The sequence below is a fragment of the Acomys minous genome (genome assembly GCF_964271855.1).
Source record: "Acomys minous genome assembly, chromosome: 1".
In the NCBI taxonomy this organism is placed as follows: Eukaryota; Metazoa; Chordata; class Mammalia; order Rodentia; family Muridae; genus Acomys; species Acomys minous.
The window spans coordinates 61,362,958-61,386,167 of record NC_140483.1 but is presented as its reverse complement, the minus strand read 5'-3'; the positions used below and the strand labels follow the sequence as shown (position 1 = coordinate 61,386,167).

The window sequence follows — 23,210 nt, the reverse complement described above, 5'->3', positions numbered from 1 at the left end:
TTTACATGAGTCCTGGGCATCAGAACTCAGGTGCTCATACTTGTGCAGTAGGCATCCCACCAACTGAGCTATCGCCCCAATCTGCTGAATTCTTTTTTAAAAAATAGTTTATAGAAGTAAATGTGATGCAGTGAGAAGTGAGGGCTGGGCTCATGAACCGATTCTAAGCAGAAGAAATAAACAGAAGAGAACAGCAAGCACGGTGGGGAGAACCAATGGTCCATGTGAGACAGCAAGCACATCAGGGGAACAAAAAAATAATCTCAACTAAGGAAAAATTAAAACTCAATTATGTTACTATAAATTGGTTTATTACATTCTTTACAGAAAGTAGGAAAGCGAGAAATAACACGGAATTTTTTCCAGACAGATTCATATGAATATCGACTTTTTCGATTGAAAATCCAAGTCAAGGGCTGGGGAGATGCTTGCCATGCAATTATGAGGATCTGAGTCCAATCTCTAAAGCCCACATAAAACCTGGGTGTGGTGGAGCTCCCTTGCAATGCCAGCACAGAAAAAGTCGAGTCAGGGGGATGTTTGGGGCTCACTGGCCAGCCAGGCTAACCAAATGCTGAGCTCTGGGTTCAGTAAGAGACCCTGCCACAAAAGACAAGGTAGAGCGTGAGACAGGAAGATGGCTCAAGTCAATCTCCAATCTCCACCAGTCACACACAGGTAAGTGCACTCTCCCTAAATAAGAAAATAAAACCCGATTGAAATCAATTAAAGATGCCTCTTGAGGTGTATGTTATTTATTCAGAGTCTATTGTATAACCATCACTGTTCTGGGGAGATAGTGAACTTGATCTTTCCCTTATGTGTAGTGACTAGAAGAAAAACGACATGACTTAAGTCTATTTAAAACAGGGTAAGGAATGATAGAGAACAGGGAATGTAAGGGAGGACCACTAGAGAAGCCTGGGTGGGGTGGGGGTGGGGGTGGGGAGGCCTAGTCACTCAAGCCAGGAGGGGCTTACAACTACAGGAAAAGGGAAAAATATAAAACTATGAGATGAATAAAGTACATTTTTATTTTACACACACACACACACACACACACACACACACCCCTACCTCTAAAAGCATAAAGGCATGATTTTCAAACCAAATGAGAGATTAACTATTTTTCCATAAAATATTTCATTATTATGAATCACTAAAACACCAAAGTTAGTGCTATACTCCAGGACCTTGTATTGGCAACTTGGTAAATCAGGCCTTACTCAGCAGCCTGCCGCACTGTTTCTTTCTCAGAGACATAGATAACATCCAATTTTTTTCTTATATCCTTGGTTTTTAGCTGCTGAACTCAAAACAAATTCAATATCATTTCCTCTAAGGAATAACTGGGCTGAAGTCCTGAGCAAGCAATACCTGCTGTCATCCAAGCCCTGTGGATCTGTTTTGCCACCCAAGAAATTTCAGATACCATGAAACTTCTCCTGAATAACAATGCCAATGGGAAAGTGAACAGATGTAGAGCCGCAGAGCACATTATAACATCCCTGATTGTGTTCTGTTCATGGCTGTAGGTAGTACAAACAGCAGCCAAGTCCTTGCTATTTCCCATCCTTTGTCAACCGAGAGATGACCTTTTTCTTTCCAAGTATACTGAGTTGTACACTGCTGTGATTCGGGTCCATCAGCATGGCAGAAGTGCAGAGACTGAAGACAACAGTGTCTAGATTAACACAAGAGCACTTACTGCTCTATCTTGCAGACCCAAGTCACATCACAGCACCCACATCAGGCAGCTTACAAATAACTGTGACTCCAAGAGATCCCGTGCCTTCTTCCAGCACATGAAAGAAACCAGCTGATTCCACCAGCACTCAAGAGGCAGAGGCAGGTGGATCACTGTGAGTTCGAGGCCAGACTGGTCTACAAAGAGAGTTCCAGGACAGCCAATGCTATACAGAGAAACCCTGTCTTGAAAAACAAAAACAAAACAAAACAAAAAAATTTAAAAAAAAGGAAAAGAACCAGCTGAAATAACAACTAGAAACCCTTCCCCACCTGTCTACATACACATAACAGAGAACGCACTAGAAAAACTATACAAACACAGGAGAATACAGGTGCTATTTAAATGGTTTGTACAGAATCATGCACATTACTGCATAGTACTTTTGAGCATATGCCTTTCCCTGATGCGATCACAAAGGTGTGATTCTTTGTCCTGAGAAACAAAAAACTTGGAAATCTCAGTGGGTGCCCTCCAACCCTGACTTGAAGTGATTAACACGTGTATGGGAGTTAATGCAAGAGGGCTGCATGTGGCAATTTCCTGCATTGGGAACGTTTGTTCTGGTTAAGGAGTCTTCTCTCAACAGGTGTTGTTGCATCATGGTTAACCTTGCAGGAAGGAGCACTCACTGTGAATCCTGTAAATTTCTTCTGAGTTTTGTTTACTTCCTGAGCCTTCTAAGTTTCCTTTACTTCCTGAGAAGCCTCCCTCGAGGAGGGAATGGTTTTTGTTTGTTTGTTTGTTTGAAGGAGTCAACTCAAGACAATGAAACAATAATAAAGTCACTATATGTGAAGGAAACAGGAAGGCGCACGCCACTAATCCCAGCACTCAGGGAGGCAGACGCAGGTGGATCTCTGTGAGTTCGAGGCCAGCCTGGTCTACAGTGAGTCCAGGACAGCCAATTAAGAGCTTTTCACACTTTGGCAGAGTCTCTCCTGAGAGGTCTTTACTCCTTTCCCATCACAAACATGTGCCTCGCCCACTAAGACTTACTCCAGCTTCTCTATCCTCAAACTAACCTGCTTGCTTGCAGAGGAAGATGAAAGATGACATTGCTCAGGTACCACCCTGCCTCCAACAGAAACTGGCTCATGCTCAAACATGACTAGTGCCTCTGGGAGGGAACTCATCTTCGCTTTGGGGGACTCACAATTCCTGCCTTATTCTTCAGAGGCCTGCTCTTGGTTGGTATCCTGAGGACCACTGAGAGCTTAGGTCTGTACCACCTCCTACAATCACTTTTTTTTTTTTTTTGAGACCAGATTTCTCTATGTCATCCTGGTTGTCCTGGACTCCCTTTGTAGACCAGGCTGGCCTTGAACTCACAACAGTCCACCTGCCCCTGGCTCCGAGTGCTGGGACTAATGGCATGTGCCATCATGCCTACTCCTACAATCACTCTTAACTGGTGTCTTAGTCAGTGTTCTATTGCAGTGAAGAGGCACTGTGATTAGAACCACTCTTATAAAAGAAAGTATTTAATTGGGGCTGGCTTAGAGCTCAGAGGGTTAGTCCATTATCATGGTGGGAGGCATGGTGGCATGCAGGCAGACATGGTGCTGGAGAAGGAGCTCAGAGTTCTACATCAGGACCCGTAGGCAACATGAAGAGAGACAGAGAGAGAGAGAGAGAGAGAGAGAGAGAGAGAGAGAGAGAGAGAGAAGGAGGGGGGAGGGGCACCACAAAGCCAACCCCAGATGACACATTTTCTCCAACAAGGCTACACCTCCTATTTCTTCTTAAGTAGTGCCACTCTCTGATGACAAAGCATCTAAAAATGTTCCACAAAATGATGGACAGTGACATGTAACTGTAATCCAAAGTAACCCCCCCCCCACATTCACACACAAATAAAAAACAACCAAACAACAACAACAAACCCCAAAGCAAACCTTTCCCCACTAAGTTGCTTTTGGTCACAACAACAGGAATAAAGCTGGAACAGAAGCCTTATCATCTCACCGTTCTCATCCGGTCCAGACATGTCCTCAGCCGCCACCTCAGGAGCACATGGAAGGCACACACAACCCTAAAGGAGAGGAAGGACTGAGGCAATGCTAATGGCTACTAGCTAAGACCCCGAAAAACAAAGTCACATTTAATGTTTTTGTTAATTTAGAGCTTTTTACCATTAATATAAGTCATGTACCGGAAAGAGAGAAAAGCTTCCGACAGTTTCTGAGTACATAGAGACACAGGGTAATGCAAGTAAAGCTTCTGTATGTTCTGAAAACCTAATGAATTTTTAAAAGAATTGCCTTTTCTGTCTATTAGCTTTAAAAAAATATTAAGCTAGTCAAATGCTTGTAATAGCACGAAAATATGCTTCGTTAGTCTGACCCCATTAGCACAAAATTGCCATGCAGTTTTACCAATAAAGAATAAAACAGGAACTAGCTTCGTGTCCCGGTAGACATACTGAGAAAATGGTTTCCTCTCCTGCTTTAGGAAGATACATCAAAATTCCAGCTGAGGGGCTAAAGATATGGCTCACCAGTGCCTTCTTGCTCCACTTCTCCGCCATCGCAGAGCAATTGGCTGGCAATTCCAATTGGTGAATGCTGAGAGGAGGACACGAGGCTGAGAGGAAAGATAGCTCAGGCAGTGGTAAACACTTAGGCTTCAGCAAGACAGCTCATTTAATGGGGAAGCAATGGCTACTTAAACCTTTGGGGGTGGGTATGGGCTTTCAGGGTGATGAAATCTCATTTGCATAAGGGGCCTTCCTGTGCTGCCCCTTTTAACCTGGCTACATGACCTCCTCTGGGGAGGGCAAAGTGGGGGGCACAGGCTAGTTCAGGCCATGGAGAGACTGGGGGAAAGGGAGTAATGCTGCTCCTGTCAATCTCGGGATGAGATTTCTGTGGTTTGGATGTGCCTTGACCCCCACTCTTGTTCCAGAACGGCTTTTCCCATGGATCCCTGACCTGACAAGTGGGTGTTTTGCAAGAGGTTCAGTTCTCAGAACCCAGGTGGTAATCCACAATCACAACAGTTTCAGGGGATCCTACACCCTCATCTGACACCTGCAGGTACCAGGTACACATGAGGCCCACATCTGCATATGTTGGCAAAACACTCATATACATAAAATAAATAAATCTTTTAAAAAATAACCCTGAGCCAATAGTTTATATTAGCTTTTACATATTTACTATTGTTTATAAAACTAAGTAAAACTACAGCTGATAAACACCTTCAGCAAATTGGCTGGATACAAAATTAACTCAAAAAAGTCAGTAGCCTTCCTATATACAAATGACAATCATGCAGAGGAAGAAATTAAGAAAACTACACCCTTCACGTTAGCCACAAGCAATATAAAATATTTAGGAGTTACTCTAACCAAGCAAGTGAAAGACTTGTTTGAAAAAAATTTCAAAATTCTGAAGAAAGAGATTGAAGATGACATCAGAAGATGGAATGATCTACCTTGCTCGTGGATCGGGAGAATTAACATAGTAAAAATGGCCATCTTACCAAAAGCAATTTACAGATTCAATGCAATCCCTATCAAAATACCTACACAATTTAAAAAAGACATTGAAAGATCAGTTCTCAACTTCATATGGAAAAACAAAAAACCCAGAATAGCTAAAACAATCTTGTACAATGAAAGATCCTCTGGAGGAAATCTCCATATCTGATCTCAAACTGTACTATAAAGCAACAGTAATTAAAACAGCATGGTACTGGCACAGCAATAGGCTGGTTGATCAGTGGAATCGAATTAAAGACCCAGATATGAATCCACACACATATGGTCACTTAATTTTTGATAAAGAATCCAAATCTATTTAATGGAAAAAGGATAGCATCTTCAATAAATGGTGCTGGTCTAACTGGATGTCTACGTGTAAAAAAATGCAATTGAACCCATATTTGTCACCATGCACAAAACTCAAGTCCAAGTGGATCAAAGACCTCAACATAAAACCAGAGACACTAAATCAGTTAGAAGAAAAAGTTGGGAAGAGCCTGGAAGACATTGGCACAGGAGACAACTTCATGAACAGAACACCAACAGCCCAGGCCTTAAGGTCAACAATTAATAAATGGGACCTCATGAGGCTGAGAAGCTTCTGTAAGGCAGAGGACACTGTCAAGAGAACAAAGCGACAGTCTACAAACTGGGAAAAGATCTTCACCAACCCTACATCTGACAAAGGTCTAATATCCAAAATATATAAAGAGCTCAAGAAATTAAACACCACCAAACCAAATAACCCAATTGAGAAATGGGGCTTGGAACTAAACAGAGAATTCTCAACAGAGGAATATCAAATGGCTGAGAAACACTTAAAGAAATGCTCAACCTCCTTAATCATCAGGGAAATGCAAATCAAAACAACGCTGAGATTCTATCTTACACCCATCAGAATGGCTAAGATCAAGTGACACCACATGCTGGCGAGGATGTGGAGAGAGAGGAACACTCCTTCATTGCTGGTGGGAATGCAAACTAGTACAGCCACTTTGTAAATCTATCTGGCGCTATCTCAGAAAACTGGGAATAAGGCTTCCTCAAGACACAGCTATTCTACTCCTTGGAATACACCCAGAAGATGCTCCAGCACACAACAAGAAAATTTGCTCTACCATGTTCATAGTAGCCTTATTCATAATAGCCAGAACCTGGAAACAGCCTAAGTGTCCATCAGTAGAAGAATGGATAAAGAAACTGTGGTCCATATACACTATGGAATGCTTGCTACTCAGCTATTAAAAACAAGGAATTCCCAAAATGTGGACAAATGGATTGAACTAGAAATGATCATAATGAGTGAGTTAACCCAGAAGCAGAAAGAGTCAAATGGTATATACTCACTTCTATCTGGACACTAGCCCAAGGGGCATATCCCGTGAAAGTCTTCACTTACCAGGAAAGTGGGACAGAGGGCAGGACATCCTATTGGGACTCTAGATGAGAGAAGCATGGGAGAATGGGGAAACAGAAGGATCCAGAGGATCCTAGAAACCTACAAGAAGAAGGGCAGATCTGGGCCCAGCGGTCCTGCTCAAACTATGGTACCAGCCAAGGACAATACATGCAGTAAACTTCGAACCCCCTACCCAGATCTAGCCAATAGACAGGACATTCTTCACAGTTGCATGGGGAGTGGGGTCTGACTTTCACACGAACTCTGGTGCCCCATATTTGACTATACCCCTGGATGGGGAGGCCTGGTGGCACTCAGAGGAAGGATAGCAGGCTACCAAGAAGAGACTTGATACCCTATGAACATATACAGGGGGAGGTAATCCCCCTCAGGAACAGTCATAGGGGAGGGGAGTAAGGGGAAAATGGGAGGGAGGGAGGAATGGGAGGATACAAGGGATGGGATAACCATTGAGATGTAATATCAATTAATTAATAAAATATATTTTAAAAAAAGAATTGCCAAGGGTTATCAAAAAAATAGAATGAAATACTATCACTATATTACCAAAAAGAAAAAAAATAACCTATTAACCCATAGCTCTCTGCCCAACACTAATACCCTTCCAAATCAAGAAGCTAAACAAACATTCTGATAAACAAGAGCCAAGTAATTCCTTGCAGACTGGCAGACTTACATGGGGGGGGGGGGAGAAGGCTCAAGCAAATAGTACTGGATAGAAATTTAGGTTTATGCTAAAGAGTAACTATCACTGGGGATGTTGAATATATCGGCAAGTATAAATGACTATGCTTTCTTTCTGTTTACTATTTCTTTAAATGTTTACTGTTTAAAGAAATAATAATAATACTGTAACCTTAGTTAATAACACTGCCACAGAAATATGTCCCATAAATATCCTCTAGTTTATATTCAATCAACAACTGTAGAAAATGAATAAATGGCAAAGAAGAAAATAATTGGCCTTAAAAACAACAACAACAAAACAAGCCTTTAAGTAAAAAGAAAAAATACCTAGTTGACTTAACAATTCATACAGAATTTTTGCGGCCTAAATTTTATTAACAATAACATTTGTTTGAATATTATGGAGTTAAAAACAAAAATATAGTTACATACAAATACTAAGGCCAGTGAGATAAACCAGAGGTCAAAGCAACTTGCTGCCGAGCCTGACAACCTAATTTAGAGGCTCAGGGCCCCCCTGGTGGAAGGAGAGAGCCAAGTCCAGCAAGCTGCCTCTGACGAGCATGCTCCTACCTAACCCCAAAAATCAAAAGTAACTCAGATATGCTTGATCGAGTCTATGAAAATATGTAAGTAAATAAAGACAACTTTCCGCATTATAATTGTTTCATAATAAAGTCAGACAATATCACTTCAATTTTCATGGACAGATATAAGGATGAGGTAGACAGTGTTATTAGAAATCAAGAGCCCCTCAGAATATAATAGGACCACTAAGCTTTCTGACTTTGGACACAGCATGACCAGCACATGTTCCTGTCCCATGTCTTCTGTTCCACAACAGACTGTAAACCAAAATAACCCTTCCGTCATTAAGTTGTTTCTGTCAGGTATTTTATCACAGTAATAAGTAACTAAAACAAAAAACTAAAATTTATATTATATATATCATAACACAACTATTTTTGAACGTAACAAGAGCATGTTAAATTGGAAAAAAAAAAAGAGGCTTTCAGAAAGTCAAGGACACAAACATTTGCAATCTTGAAGGTCACACAAGGAATGCTTATGAATAAAAAGGTTAGTTTTTATTTCCCTCGTCATGTACTTACTTTAAGATGGATTAAAGATGTGGATCACCATGCCTGGCTGGCTTTAAGATTTTTTAAACTACATATATGTATGTGACTGGGTGCAGGTTGGTGCACATGAGTGCAGATGCCAGCAGACGCCAGAAGAGGGCACCAGATCCTTTGGCGCTGGAGTTACAGGCAGTTGTAAGACACTCACAATGGATACTGGAAACTGAACTTAGGCCCTCTGGAAGAGCAGTGTGCATTCTTAACCACTGAGCCATCTTACAGCCCTGCTTAGCATTACTTAATGTCTGTGCTTGCCTTGGGAACAGCTCTTAAACTTAGAACTCAAACAAATACAATAACTAAACAAACAATAATGTTCCTGGTGGTGCTGTTCACAAAAACGAAACAAAACCACCTCAGGTTCAGCAACACGACGGGAAGGAGCAGTGAGGAAATTGTGGACATTCTTAGAAGGGACTCTTGTAGAACCCTGGGAATCAACAATCTGTAGTTATACAAATGACAGGGTAAAGTTCACAGAAAGCAGCTGCCAAGTAGTTTATGTTTTAGGGTGAAGCCAAACACAATTTAGCAAAGTGTGATTTTTCTTATAAAATATTCTGAAATGAAACGGGGTGTGGTGGTGCACGTCTTTGATCCCAGTACTCAGGATCTTTGTGATTTCAAGCTAGCCTGGTCTACAAAGTGAGTCTAGGACAGCCAAGACTGCACAGAGAAACCCTGTCTCAAAAAAATAAAATAAAATAAAATAAAAATAAAAATGATTAGTTGGAAAAGGAGGTAATAGTGTATGAGGAGATCACATCCTGGATGTCTTGGGTTTAGCCAAATATATTTCTGGATCCAAATCCTAGTTCCCATTGTGAAAAATTCACAGAGCTATTCAGTTACATTGTTGAGGGTGTGCTTTCCGTTCACACGGAAAACTTTAGTCAAAACTTAAATCAGGAGGGTTGGAGAGATGGCTCAGTGGTTAAGAGCCCTCTTGTGGCCTGCAGGTGTACATGCAGCCAGAACACTCATATACATAAAATAAATAAATCTAGAACAAACAAACAAACAAAAACAAACTTAAATCAGGACAAGCTATGCCTTCAGCACAGCGGAGGCTGAGCCACAAGGATAGGAGCTTTGAGGACAGTAAATTCCAGGTGAGATATAGCTGAGAAACTTGCCTCAAAAAGAAAGCCAGTGAGCATGGTGCACTCAGGAGGCAGAAGAAATAGCTCTCTGTGAGTTTGAGGTCAGCATGGTCTACCTTCAGCAATGTGAGTGCACAGCACCTAGCCCCTGGGAGGATGAGCAGAAATAAAAAGGGGAGTTCTGCTGAGATGATGTCACGATGTAACCCATCTGTACTGTCTTGTAGGCCTCTGGCCTTGAACTGAGTTCCTATACCAGCCTTTCCAGGTCTGACATCCATATCATGGCTGGTAGCAGCTTGTCAGTTCTAGGGAGAGAAAGCTTCTAGAATTATGACAAGGGTGGTATAAGATCTATAACATTTTTTAAAAGATGATTTGTTTTTATTTTACGTGTTTGTGTGTTTTGTCTGTCTGTCTGTATGTGTATCAGATGCCAAAGGGAACAGAAGAGGTCATCAGATCCCCTGGGACTGGATTTATGAACAGTTGTGAGCCACCATGTAGGTGCTGGGAACCAAACCTACATCCTCTACAAAAGCAATAGTATTCTTTCTTTTTTATTTTTAAAGATTTATTTATTTATATATATAGTGCTCTGCCTACCTATATACCTGCATGCCAGAAGAGGGCATTATATCACATTACAGATGGTTGTGAGCCACCATGTGGCTGCTGGGAATTACCCTCTGAGCCATCTCTCCAGCCTGCAACAGTATTCTTAAGTGCTAAGTCATCTCTTCAGCCTCCGGATCTATAATATTTATCAATTTTAGGCACCTTGGATTTAAATATGTATTTCAGAGATGCAAAAGAGACAATATCGTGTGTAGCTGTCAAAGCTGTCAAAGAAAGGTCGTATGTGCATCATAAATCACGTCAGTGACTTATGCAGTACTGATGGGTCTACACAGCTGGTGGAAGAAGAAAGTGGTACTAATACCATCATCACAGTCATTACACACCATGCTAGTCATGTTTGCTCTAGTAGCAGAAGGATGCTGAACTACTCATGACAGAAGGAAGAAATATTAAGGGAAAAAAATTATTACAAGTTAGAGATGTCATAGTGGAAAATTTAGAAGTCTAATTTCTTTATGTTAAAATAGAACAAAATCATTTCATGTGGAATTAATGCATCATGAATGTTCTACTTTTAAATTGAGATGTAGGGTAGTTTATACTAATTTTATTATTATCACTATTGAGATAGGGTCTCACTGTCGAGGAATGCCTAGAACTCTTTTGTAGATTGTGCTGGCCTTGAACTCAAGAGACCTACCAGTCTCTGCCTTCCAAGTACTGGAATTAAACAAAAGAACCACTATACATAACTAGTACTATTTTTCCATACAACAGTTTGCATCTTAAAGCCTTGTTCCCAGGAGGCAACTTTTTAAAAAAAAAAATATAATACTACTGAAAGGTAGTGAGCTGTGTAGAGGTGGGGACCGGGGCAAGGCCCTTGGGTGACTGAGACTCAAGTCCTTTCTTTTCATTTCCTGGTTACGCGGGAAGTCCTGCTCTGCCATAGATTTCTGCCAGCAAATCATGGACTAACATATCTAAAACCGTGAGCCAAAGTAAACATTTTCTTTTTAAAAGTCATTATCTTAAGCATGTTTTTATAGTGACAGTAAGCGTGCACGTGTGTGTGTGTGTGCGCGCGCGCACGCGCACACACACACACACACACACACACACACACACACACACACACCAACAGTACTTTGGAAATATTATTTTAAGGGTGATCAAATTATACCAGATTTTTTTAAAGGGAAAAATAAAACACTGCTCAAAACCACCTACTCAAGGCCAGGAACTTAATTAATACTTGAGCAAAAACTGGACCCAGGGGGCAGGCCAGACGGTTCAGTCGGTAAAGCTGTTTGCTGGAAGGCTAGCTATCAGAGTCTGATCCCACACTCACATCACCGGCGAGAACTAACTTCCACAAATTGTCCTCTGATATTCGCTCGTGTTGTGGAACATGTACACATATGTCACACAAAATAAATACACAGAGCTGGGCGTGGTGGCGCATGCCTTTAATCCCAGCACTTGGGAGGCAGAGGCAGGTGGATCGCTGTGAGTTCGAGGCCAGCCTGGTCTACAAAGTGATCCCAGGACAGCCAAGGCTATACAGAGAAACCTTGTCTCAAAACAAACAAACAAACAAACAAAAGTAAATACACAATTTTTTAAAATCTAAAACCCAGGTCTCTGACTTCCCAATCTAATAAACATTGAAGTCTGTAGATTATAATGCAGATAGCCTAGCAACTAGTTAGCCAAGGATGACGTCCAACTTTCTATGCTCTTGCTTCCACCTCCTGAGGGGAGGTTTTCAGTCATAAGCGTCATGCACAGCTTGTGCACTACTGGGTACCAAGCTAAGTGCATGATGCATGCTGGGAAAGCATTCCTCCAACTGAGCTATAGACGGAGACCAAGAAAGTTCTTTAACTTTTCTGTGGGGTGACTGTAAAATGAAATGACAGCATTCATGCCTTTCTCTCTCTCTTTTTTGTTTTTGAGTTTGTTTTGTTTTTGTTTTTTGAGATAAGATTTCTCTGTGTAGCCTTGGCTGTCCTGGACTCACTTTGTAGACCAGGCTGGCCTCAAACTCACAGTGATCCGCCTGCCTCTGTCTCCGGAGTGCTGGGATTAAAGGCATGCGCCACCACTGCCCGACAGCCTTTCTTTTTTATAAGTGAATAACTCCCAGATTTTCACAGTTCAGAAAGGCCCAATACGGCAATAGTGGCATCAGAATTTGAGGGAACCCTGATCACTGTCTCTGAGCCACTCCTCTGCCTTACTCTTTTCTCAATCAACACTTATACTCAAAATGCATTGGGATACAGACCCATCACCAGAGCAGCACATTCATCTCTCTATCTAGTTCTGATACATTTTCCAGTGTCTAAATTGTTCAGTAAAAGCTGAGCCTCAAATTAAAGGAATAAGAAAAAAAAATCATATGTGGCCAGACAAGAATGAATATCACATCATTGTAATTTCCTCTTATTATCAATGCCCTATGATTATTCTGTCATAGGAAGACACAAAGGGAGAATAGTATTTGCTTCTTTGATTAAAAGAAAAATCCATTTAGTCGCATCACTTGTCATTTAAAATCTGGAGAAAAAAGTAAAGGTCTAAGAAAGTGAGATCTGAACAAAAGCAAAAGAATTCATCTGCTTCTGAGTGTGTGTGTGTGTGTGTGTGTGTGTGTGTGTGTGTGTGTGTGTGTGTGTGTAGGATATATAAATTCTCCTTAAAAAAATAAGAAAGCAAAACAAAAACCTTGCAGCAATGCAGTCAAACGTAGAGGGACTGACCTTGACTGGTGACAAGCCTTCTGGAACACTAACTTTAAAAATGACTTAAAGAAATTATGTTGATTTGATTTACACTAATTTGACAATAGATGTAAGAATTAAAACAAACAAACAAACAAAAAACCAGAACTTGAAGTGACAAATCTTCTGTTGCTTTACCCCACAGCTTCCCATCTCTTGTCCCTGCCCTGTCACTCGGGAGCACCTGGTGGCGCGTTCCTCACTGTATGAGAGGGAGCCTGTGATGGGTGGAAAGAAAGCCTGAGCGCAGGAAAACTTCAAACGCCTCTTCCTGAGCTGACTCAGAATTCCTATGTCACACTGATTTACACATTCAGCCACAAAAAAAATACCCAGTGATAATTTTAAGTTATTCTGTACATAGATAGGATGATGAATTTAAATAAATTATGCCTCTTGTCCAAATCAGAACCTCAGCAACACATTCAATTTAGTATAGTATTTTTACATCAACATTTTATGACATAATTAATTTAATATAAGCTATAACCCAATAGAGCTGTTCTATCTGATAGTGTAGTCACTAGTTTATGAGTAATTTAAAAATCCAAATTAATTGAAATGAGAAATTTATGCCCTCCGCCATGCTCTGTAGGCACAGTAGCCACTAGGTAACACATTAGACATAAGAACAAGTGTCACTTGCTATAACTCAACTGCAGGCTAAAAATGGTCATGGAGGCTGACATCCCCATTAGGAGTGAAATTTCTCCATGGTGCTTCATCAGTACTGGGTAATTCATATATACATATATATATATATATGTACTATTTGTAAGTTATGCTATATATAAATAAAAACAAATGGTAAAAAAGTTAGATATTTACAAACAAAATTAAGTGATAAACAGCACACCTATAAGAACTTACCTAAACAGTAAGTTCTCTGAGCTGGGCATGGTGGCATACACCTGTAATCCCAGCTCTTGGGGAGGGAGAGGCAGGTGGATCTCTGTGAGTTCAAAGTCAGCCTAGTCTACAAAGCGAGTCCAGGTCAGCCATGGGTACACAGAAAAACCCCGCCTCAAACAAACAACAACAAAACAAGGGGGGAAAAAAGAAAAAAAAAGAATCGCTGATATAACCTTAAAAACTTTCATTATTGTGTGTATGACACACGGATATGAGAGCAGGAGGCAGAATACCACAGCACACGTGTGGAAGTCACAGAACAACTTCCTAGAGTAGATTCTCTTTTTCCACCATGTAGACCCTGGGGATTGAACTCAAGAAAGAGCCATATACTATGTACCCTATTTCATCCAAAATAATAAATTGGGAGTGTTATACAAGAGATATTTTACAAACATAACTGACCATCTAAATTACATATCTGAAGAGGGACACCAATTAGATGCTGAGGACTAGGAAGAAACGGGTGAGCAATCTGAAAGCAGGACTTGAAAGAAATGAATAAGCATTAGAAGTAAAAATGTTTTAGATGTGCGTCACGCACAACAGGAATCCTAAATATATAAGCAAAGAATCTGAAGAAGCAATTTTAAAGTTACTGAAGTGAGAGTGTGGGTGAAATAATAGGGAACTGTGAGGTGAGAACGCGTAGTTAAGCTGAGCGAGGAGTGCACGCCTTTAGTTCCAGCACTTGGGAGGCAGAGGCAGGTGGATCGCTGCGAGTTCGAGGCCAGCCCTGTCTACAAAGCAAGTCCAGGACAGCCAGGGCTACACAGAGAAACCCTGTCTCAAAAAAACAAGCCAGGCGGTGGTGGCGCAGGCAGAGGCAGGCAGATCGCTGTGAGTCCCAGGCCAAACTGGTCTATAAAGCCAGTCTAGGGCAGTCAAAGCTACACAGAGAGACCCCTCTTGAAAAACAAAAACAACAAGAAACAAAACAAAATAAAACAAAAGACAAGACAAGCAAACAAAGAACATGTAGTTTAGAGTAGAAATAACTAGTGGGTAAAGTGCTTACCCCACTAACATAAAGAACTAGGTCTGATGCCCCAGAACTCATGAAAACAAAAACAAAAACCAAACCAAACCAAACCAGGTAAAGATGTGCATGGCTATTGATAGGGTTCGCATGATCTGCTGAAGAAAGACCCCAAGGCAGTATGCAAAACAAAGAGTATTTTTATTCTATCATGCTAGGATCACCTCTCTCCTCTAAAGGATGACCCCGAAATAAGCATGCAGGCTCAACTTATAGACAGTTGGAGGGGTCTGGGATGACAGAATTGGGTCATAGTGTACGAGAGAATTCAGGACTGGATGGGGCCAGCTGTGTTCTTTACCAAGGCCATGACGTAATAAAAACATGGTATCCGGTCATTTTGTTCTATAAGCTGACTAGCTGTCCATAACTTGTGGTATTTCCAGGAATTGTTAGAAACTTGGCCTTGTTAGGCAGAGTGAAAACCTGAACCCTGTCATGGGGTTGGTCTAGGCAAGTAACTGGGGTCTTTGGGGGAGTTTGGGGTCCCTGGGGAGGGTCCCTTCAGCTATACCTTCAGCAGCACTCGGTAGGCGGAGCCAAGAGGATCACCAGTGCTCAGCTAGTCTAGGCAAACTGGCAAGCTTCAGGTTCAGTGAGAGGCCCTGTCTCAAAAAGTTTGGAGAGCCATAGAAAAAAGACACCCTGCATCAATTACTATTCACCACACACGCACGTGCACACTTACATGACTATGTATTGTGGTGGTATGAATGAAAATGGGCCCATAGATCAATAGGAAGTGGCCCTGGGAGGTGTGGCCTGTTGGAGGAAGTGTGTCCCTGTGGGTGGGCTTTGAGGTTTAATATGTTCAAGCCAGGTCCAGCGTCGCTCTCTTCAAGCTGTCTGTTGACCCAGATGTAGACCTTTCAGCTCCCTCTCCAGCGCCATGTCTGCCTGTGTGCCACCATGCTTCCTGCCATGGTGACAATGGGCTAAACCTCTGAACTGTAAGCCAGACCCAGTTAAATGCTTACCTTTAAAAGAACTGCCAGCCGGGCGTGGTGGCGCACGCCTTTAATCCCAGCGCTCGGGAGGCAGAGGCAGGTGTATCGCTGTGAGTTCGAGGCCAGCCTGGTCTACAAAGTGAGTTCTGGACAACCAAGGCTACACAGAGAAACTCTGTCTCAAAAAACCAAAAAAAAAAAAAACAAAAAAACAAAAAACCCAAAAAAAAAGAACTGCCACGTTCATGGTGTCTCTTCACAGCCGTAGAAACCCAAACTGACACATGTGCATATATACACAACTATGTATGCATAGACAAAAGCAAAATAATAAAATCTCTTTTAATAAAGAGAACTTGCAGCCAAGTGGTGGCAGCGCATGGCTTTAATCGCAGCGGTAGGGGAGGCAGAGGCAGATAGATCTCTATGCATCTGCAGCCACCTTGGTCCACAGAGTGAGTTCCAGGACAGCCAAAGCTACACAGAGAAACCCTGACTTGAAAAAACAAGATGAAAAAAAGAAAAGAACTAGCAGTTCTACCAAAAGCTATGTTTGGGAATCAAATAGTAATTATAGGTATCAATTTTCTCCTCTATTACATAGTCCATAACAGTAAGCAAGCTTTGGGATTCTGTGATCTTGCTATTTGAAAGATGACTGTAAACACAAGTGCTTGGAAGAAGTTTACATTCTTTAAGCATAGCACCGCTACTGTTGATTTGGGTGTCAGGACTTCATTTTCTTTGGTGGGCAGTAACCGTGGCTTTGGGTCCCAGGACAGTCCTCCTCCTGTGGCTGATTGTACCCTAGCTGAAGGTCTGGTGCTCTGCCAGGCAGGTTTCATTGCCTGTTTCCACGTAAACACTACAGCAGAGCATCGGGCCACTGCTGTATCTAAAACCCTCAGAAACCAACCCTCCATCTAGTTGTGCAGATTCCCAGATGGATTTCCAGAGCACGTCAGCTAGTATGAGGCTCATACAGGTACACTAGACTCCCCTGGATATTCAAGGATAGACTGCAGGAACTCCAGTAGACGCCCGAAACCTTAGACACCAAATACTAAATAAATACCATTTCTCCTCTACATGCATCCCTACAGTAAAGCTTAATTTACATGTTGGACACAGTAAGACATTAACAAGTAATAAAGAAACCGCAATTATACTAATATGAGGCAGCGAACGCTATATGAATGTGTTCTCTCATACACTCTCTTGGAAGACATTACCTAAACATATAATTCTGTCACTATAACTCTGCGACAATGGATCTAATAACCAGCATGTGGGTAGTGTATACAGCAGACATCCCGAACAAAAGATCGTTCACACGCGAGAAGGGTTATGGAAGCATGTCGCCAGATTCCACTCTGCTACTTCAGGATGTCGTGCAATTTAATACTTATGAATCGCTTGCTTCTCGAATTTTCCATTTAACATTTTTAAAGCACAACTGCTGCAATTGAAATTATGAAAAGATAAACTGTATTGAGAGAGGATTGTTTCTATCAGTGGCTACTTAAAGTACTATACATAGAAGCAGAGCAGTGTAAAAAGCTGACGCAGAGATATACAGCCTTAACTGTGTCTCCACACTCGCTCATCGCCTTCTATCCCAGCTGCTACTCCTTCAGGCCTAACTCGATGCTCAGATCTCGCTCCTTCCCGAACATAATAGTTCAGTATCGATTTTCTCTTCTTTGACCCGTTTTTTTTTTTCCTGCTCTTTGCTGGGTAATTTTTATTGGCATTCACACACACTAAGCATTGCCATTGTAAAATTAAACAGAAATCGTTCCTGGTCCTTTGCTAGTCCAGCTGCCGGCTGCCTTCCTCTAGCTCCTCACCAGCAAGCTTCCAGCCTCATTTTGTGCTTTTCTTCGTCCCAATTCTCAGACCCCCTGAGCTACGATGAGCTCTGGAAGCTCAGGCTCTGCAAGCAAATGGATGTAGCTTCCAGCATTTCTGCTGGTAAGCATGGTTGAATGAGCTCACCTCTGTGCCTCAGTTTTCTACTACTTCAAGTGGAGCTAACCAACGTAACAGGTTACGTGGTGATAAACGAATCTTTTGCCTAACTTTACATACACGGTTTGGTTATTTTTGAGACAAAGTTTCTCTGTGTAGCCTTGGCTGTCTGTCCTGGACTAGCTCTGTAGACCAGGCTGGCCTCAAACTCACAGGGATCCACCTGTCTCTGGCTCCCAAGTGCTGGGATTACAGGCATGCATTACCATGCCTGGCCACAAAGTCTTTCTTAAAATGAAAATACAGCCAGGCAGTGATGGTGTACACCTTTAATCCCAGCACTGAGGAGGCAGAGAGGCAAGCAGATCTCTGAGTCCGAAGCCAACCTGGTCTACAAAGCAAGTTCCAGGCCAACCAGTGCTTTAAAGAGAAACCCTGTTTAAAACAAAACAAAACAAAAAACAAAATAAAGCAAAACAGTAATAATCTTAGCAAATGTCTATGGGCTGGTGAGGTGACTCGGTGGGTAAAGGCACGCGGTACCAACTGTCATGACCTGAAGTACTCGGAACCTACATGGTGGAAAGAGACTTAATCCCACAGGGCTGACCTTGGAGCTCTACACATACAGTAACACACACACACACACGCACACACGCACACGCGCACACGCACACACACGCAAATAAATAAAGAAAAGGCCTTCCTACAAATGTAAGAAAGAAAAACTTTCTAGAATAATACCAGTATTCCTCTTTAACAAATCTCCCTAGGCCGGATGCGGTGACACAAGGCTGTAATTCGAGCACTCAGGATGCAGAGGCAGGTGGATCGCTTTCCTTCTGCCTAAAATGATCCTGTGGAAGTTCCCTTCCTATATCCCACCTTATTCAACTAGTAAATGCGTATTCAACCTTCAAGATCCAGTTTGGAGCAGCCCTCTGCGAGCTAGTTCCAGGCCACACGTGTTTCTGGCTTCCAGCCGCAGCCAGGATGCCCTGCATGCTGTCACCATGCCTCCACTGTGGAATCTATTGCATTGTGACACGGATTTCTGTGTGTGTTCTGCTACCTGGCAATGAACTTCTTGACTATAAGACACTCTCATTCAATTCTGCACCCCAAGAGCCGGGGAACCATACACTTAATTGAAATAAGAAAGAAGTCCAATTCTGAAAAGCTCTCTCTGTCTGCCTGTCTGCCTGCCTGCCTGCCTATCTCTCTCTCTCTCTCTCTCTCTCTCTCTCTCTCTCTCTCTCTCTCTCTCTCTCTCTCACACACACACACCATATACACAAATAGTTGAACATTTTTTAAGACAAAAATAATCAATAATGTTCTGTTTCCGACATACAGACACTAGGTTCATAGGAATATAAATTGCTCTACATAGTGTAACTTGGGTGTATGCCTCTTAGGACTTCTAATAACAGGTATAATCCTGTTATTAATTTCTTAAACTTTTGGTCAGGTTTGTGTTCTCCAGGATGCAAACAATTCCATCTCAATTTAACGAGCATGTGCACCTTCTAGGCCATACCACTGACAAATGTGACAACCTAAATCCTGAAATCGGGGCTGGGAACAGGCATATAAGGAGCTGTGTTTCTCTAGCAGTAGAGCCAACAGTCCCACATAAGCTTTCAGCAGCTCCACAAGTGGACCCGTGTCCCTCAGCTTCCCTTAAGAGTGAGAAGCAAGTACAGTATGGGGATACTCTATAGGAACCCAGCAGCTTGCTGCTACAGCAGTGACTACAATGTGAGAACAAACAAAACAAGCAGGCTTCACACTCCCAGCCAGCAGGCAGGCAACTAAGTGTGTAGAGAAACAGGGAGCCATGGGAAACTGGTTCAGACCCATGACTGCCCAGATGGCTGTGAATCTGACTGCCTCATTAAGCCCTCTCTGTGACATGTTAGCTTTGAGGCCTGTGTAAAGGAAGCATGCACAATTAAAATCCCCTCCTTACCAGGAAAACCATCAAGACTCAAAATCTTTCCTGAAAGGGCATGAATATTCAAACCCTTCTCCACGAATGAAATGCACATCTTTGCGGTGTAGCTGCACTGCCAGCTCTGTGTTTCCTCCTACAGTTCCTCTGCCTGCGATGCGACCGGCTGTGTTTCTTTTCTGTAATAACCTTTCACTTTACTTTTGCTTGAGAATAACAGCAACCTAAAACCAAAGCTAACTAAACAAAAGAAAAACACCAGAAAGTTCTTCATGTGAACAAAACCTTATTTGTGATATCCAACTTAAACATTTTTGGGGTAACATAAGAAATATTGTTAAGATTATTTAGTGCTACCACACAAAAGTATGCCTTTATTAAAATTAAACTATCAGAGCTGGAGAGACTGCTTAGCAGTTAAGAACCCTGGCTGCTTTTCCAAAGGACCACGGTTCTGTTTCCAGCATCTACATGGTGGCTTGCAACTGTCTAATAACTCCAGCTACAGTCAATCTGATACCTCCTTATACCCTCTGCAAACACCAGACACCTACATGGTAGTGCACATACATACACGTAGACAAAACACTCATACACATTAAATAAACAAATCTAAAAAAATAAACTATCAAAAAGACTGAACATGAGATATGAAACATATATAATACATTCAGTAAAATAGCTTGGTCTCTTTATCAGACTAGGGACCCGATTTGCTGAAATATTACTTAATTGTACTGATATTTTATTTTAAAGATAACCTAAAATACTCCCATGTTAGTTTGCTTTATTCTGTGGATTTTAAGTTTAAGAAACCCTGAAGCAAAGAAAATTACTTCAAACATGAAATTAAACTTTTTGTCTTCTGAGCAATTTTCAAGATTTAAAATTGTTACTTCATTCTTTTAAAAACAGAAAGATATTCACCACGGCAATGAAGAAATTGCCGAAATTTGTTTAATGAATAGCATTTCATTAAGCAGACTGCTGGAACAGGGTATAAAAAGGAAAAGCACATGCTGGCTTTTTCTAGTGTGGGTGTCCTGGTCTTCTTGGGATCTTTCCCCCACTCGTGAGTCACTTTTATATAACACAGTAATGTATAATTTCCCTCCTACTCACAAGCCAACACTTTAGAGACAACATTTTACCCTGTGTTATTTAAAGAATATGGTAACTTGGAACATTTTAATATTTTGCAAAATGTATAAACAACAAATTATTATCATGTCAGTAACAAAACTCTTTGGCTTCAAAAATAGCACTCCAGTGTGTTTTAATGCTGTAATAATTTAGAAAAGATATTTGGGAAATATGTAAACTGTTTGTAACAAAACATAACTTTATTTTTTAAAGATTTTTATATTTGATCCTATGCATGCATGCATGTGCATGTGTGTTCGCGTGCGTGTTAGTGTAGGTGCTTGTGGACAGTGTTCAGCTCCCTCGGTTGCCAATCACAAGCACTTGTGACTGACATGGGCACTAGGACCCAAATTCAGGTCCTCTAGAAGAGTAGCAAGTACTCTTATAACCAGGGAGCCATCTCCCCAGCTCCTATATGTAAAAGTAACTTGGATTTGCCAGACTTCTTGTCTCAGAGGCTTACTGCCTCCATCTGCTAACCTAGGCCTAGTCCTGGAAGCTTCTAGCCTCCACACAATCTAATCTACGCCTAGAATGTTTTCAAACCCTGAGACTTACTGCTGAACAAGCTCACTCTTTCTAGCTGGTTGGTTCAACTCAGCTGTTCTGGTTCAAACTCCTCTCCAAGCTGACTGGTTCATCCTGGCTCCTCTCAGCTTCTGGCTGAATTGCTCTGCTTGGTCCCAAATAACTCTAGAAATCTTAATCTTCTGGCTCCTTCTCATTCTGTGGCTCATTCTGTCCTCACCCGTGTCTAGCTTGTTCTCTCTCAGCAACGTGTCTCTGTACAACTGTCCCTGTAAAATTTCAACCTCTCCCCCCGCCCCCCCGCGCCCTCTCAGTGTGGCTCTCCTAAGTCCTCTTTTTCCTGTCTCTTCTGGTGAGAGTGGGGCATATACTATCCTGACTCATTCTGTCAAATCTTTCTCTGACTTGTCATTCCAGCCTGATCACAAAGCGAGTCCAGGACAGTCAAGGTTACCCAGAGAAACTCCCTCACAAAGCCAAAAAGAAAAAAAAAAATGTATTTCTTATGCTTACAGTGTTGTGCCTGTAGGCCAGAAGAGGAAACCAGGTCCCATTATAGATGGCTGTGAGTTACCATGTGGTTGCTGGGAACGGAACTTAAGGACCTTTGGAAAAACAGCCAGTGCTCTTAACCTCTAAACCTTTTCTTTAGCCCTTTGTTTTAACTCATTCGGGATTCTCTCCTTCTCTTGCCTCAGATAAACACGAATGTTCTGTCTTTGTGAATATCAGTATCCTAAGTAACTTGTTAAGAGTACTTGTCTTTCAATTGTATATTAAATGTCAAACAGTCTAGAAGCATCACACTTAGCTATGACAGCTTACGCGATCCCAAATATATGTGTATACAAACAATATCAAAATCTTTATATAGGCTCAAAAATAAGGGTTGGTAAGGGACATTCATTGACAGGTCAATTTTATGGTATACATGGGAAGTTTTTCAATTGTCCATTCAATACTCTAGAAGTAATACATAGTACTATCCCATAAAACTCAGGTAATATATATTACCTTTGTTTCAAGATTGTAATATTTTTTAAAGAAGAAACATAAAAATACACATTGCTTTTAATTTTTAAAATAATACTTTATCATTCTACAATGTTAGGCAATGAGATTATTCTGATAACTATAAAATCACACACAGTATCTTCATATTTGTTTTAGGACGATCAAGGTGAGTGTCAAGAGAATCTGGTCCTGGCTACACTGCCATGGCAGTCCTCCTGCTGCCCCACCCCCATCCCACCCCTCACCCCACCCCACCCCACCCCACCCCACCCCCACCCCCACCCCAGTGGAACAATGTGGCCCAGAACAATGGAAAACATTTTATCACAGCACTAACCTCACAACACACACAAAAAAATCTCCCTTTTTAATGAACCTCGTTCACCTGACAGGAAAACCATGCTTTAAAAGCTACTGGAGGATGCTAATATCAAGAACAGTTACTATAGGTTCAGCTAAGTTTAAGTGAAGAATATGAATTCATCAGATTCTGCCATGTTTGACCATGTTAGCAACCTGGACCTGTTAGAATAGAACTTCACATAGTTGGGAGAAAATTCAGGGGTTTTGTAAGTAGGGGGAGGGCCTCAAGAGATTTCACCACCCCACACTTGCCTCCACCCCTCAAGGACCTACAGGAAATAATGGTTGTTTGGGCGAGAACAGACATTTTCCTCAGTGGTACAAAGGGGCACTGCTAAGTTCCTGTAAACACTCCTGCCGCCCTGATCCTGTAAGAAGCCCT

At 41.7% G+C, this 23,210-nt stretch overlaps 1 protein-coding gene across 9 annotated transcripts in view; it reads right to left on the bottom strand.

Moving 5' to 3' along the window:
• Window positions 1-23,210, bottom strand: part of ZRANB3 (zinc finger RANBP2-type containing 3) — a 157,065-nt gene that overhangs the window by 110,616 nt on the left and 23,239 nt on the right. The window contains exons 1-2 of one of the 9 annotated variants that reach the window (XM_084775789.1): window positions 18,709-18,725; window positions 13,080-13,172 (exon numbers count right to left, since the gene is read on the bottom strand). The exons of 4 other annotated variants lie outside the window; for them this stretch is intronic. The gene's annotated coding sequence lies outside the window, so the exon portion shown is untranslated. Of the gene's footprint in view, window positions 1-3,715; window positions 3,783-4,247; window positions 4,296-13,079; window positions 13,173-18,708; window positions 18,845-23,210 lie in introns of those variants that run through there. 4 more of the 9 variants (XM_084775793.1, XM_084775790.1, XM_084775791.1 and 1 more) reach the window with 4 other exon arrangements.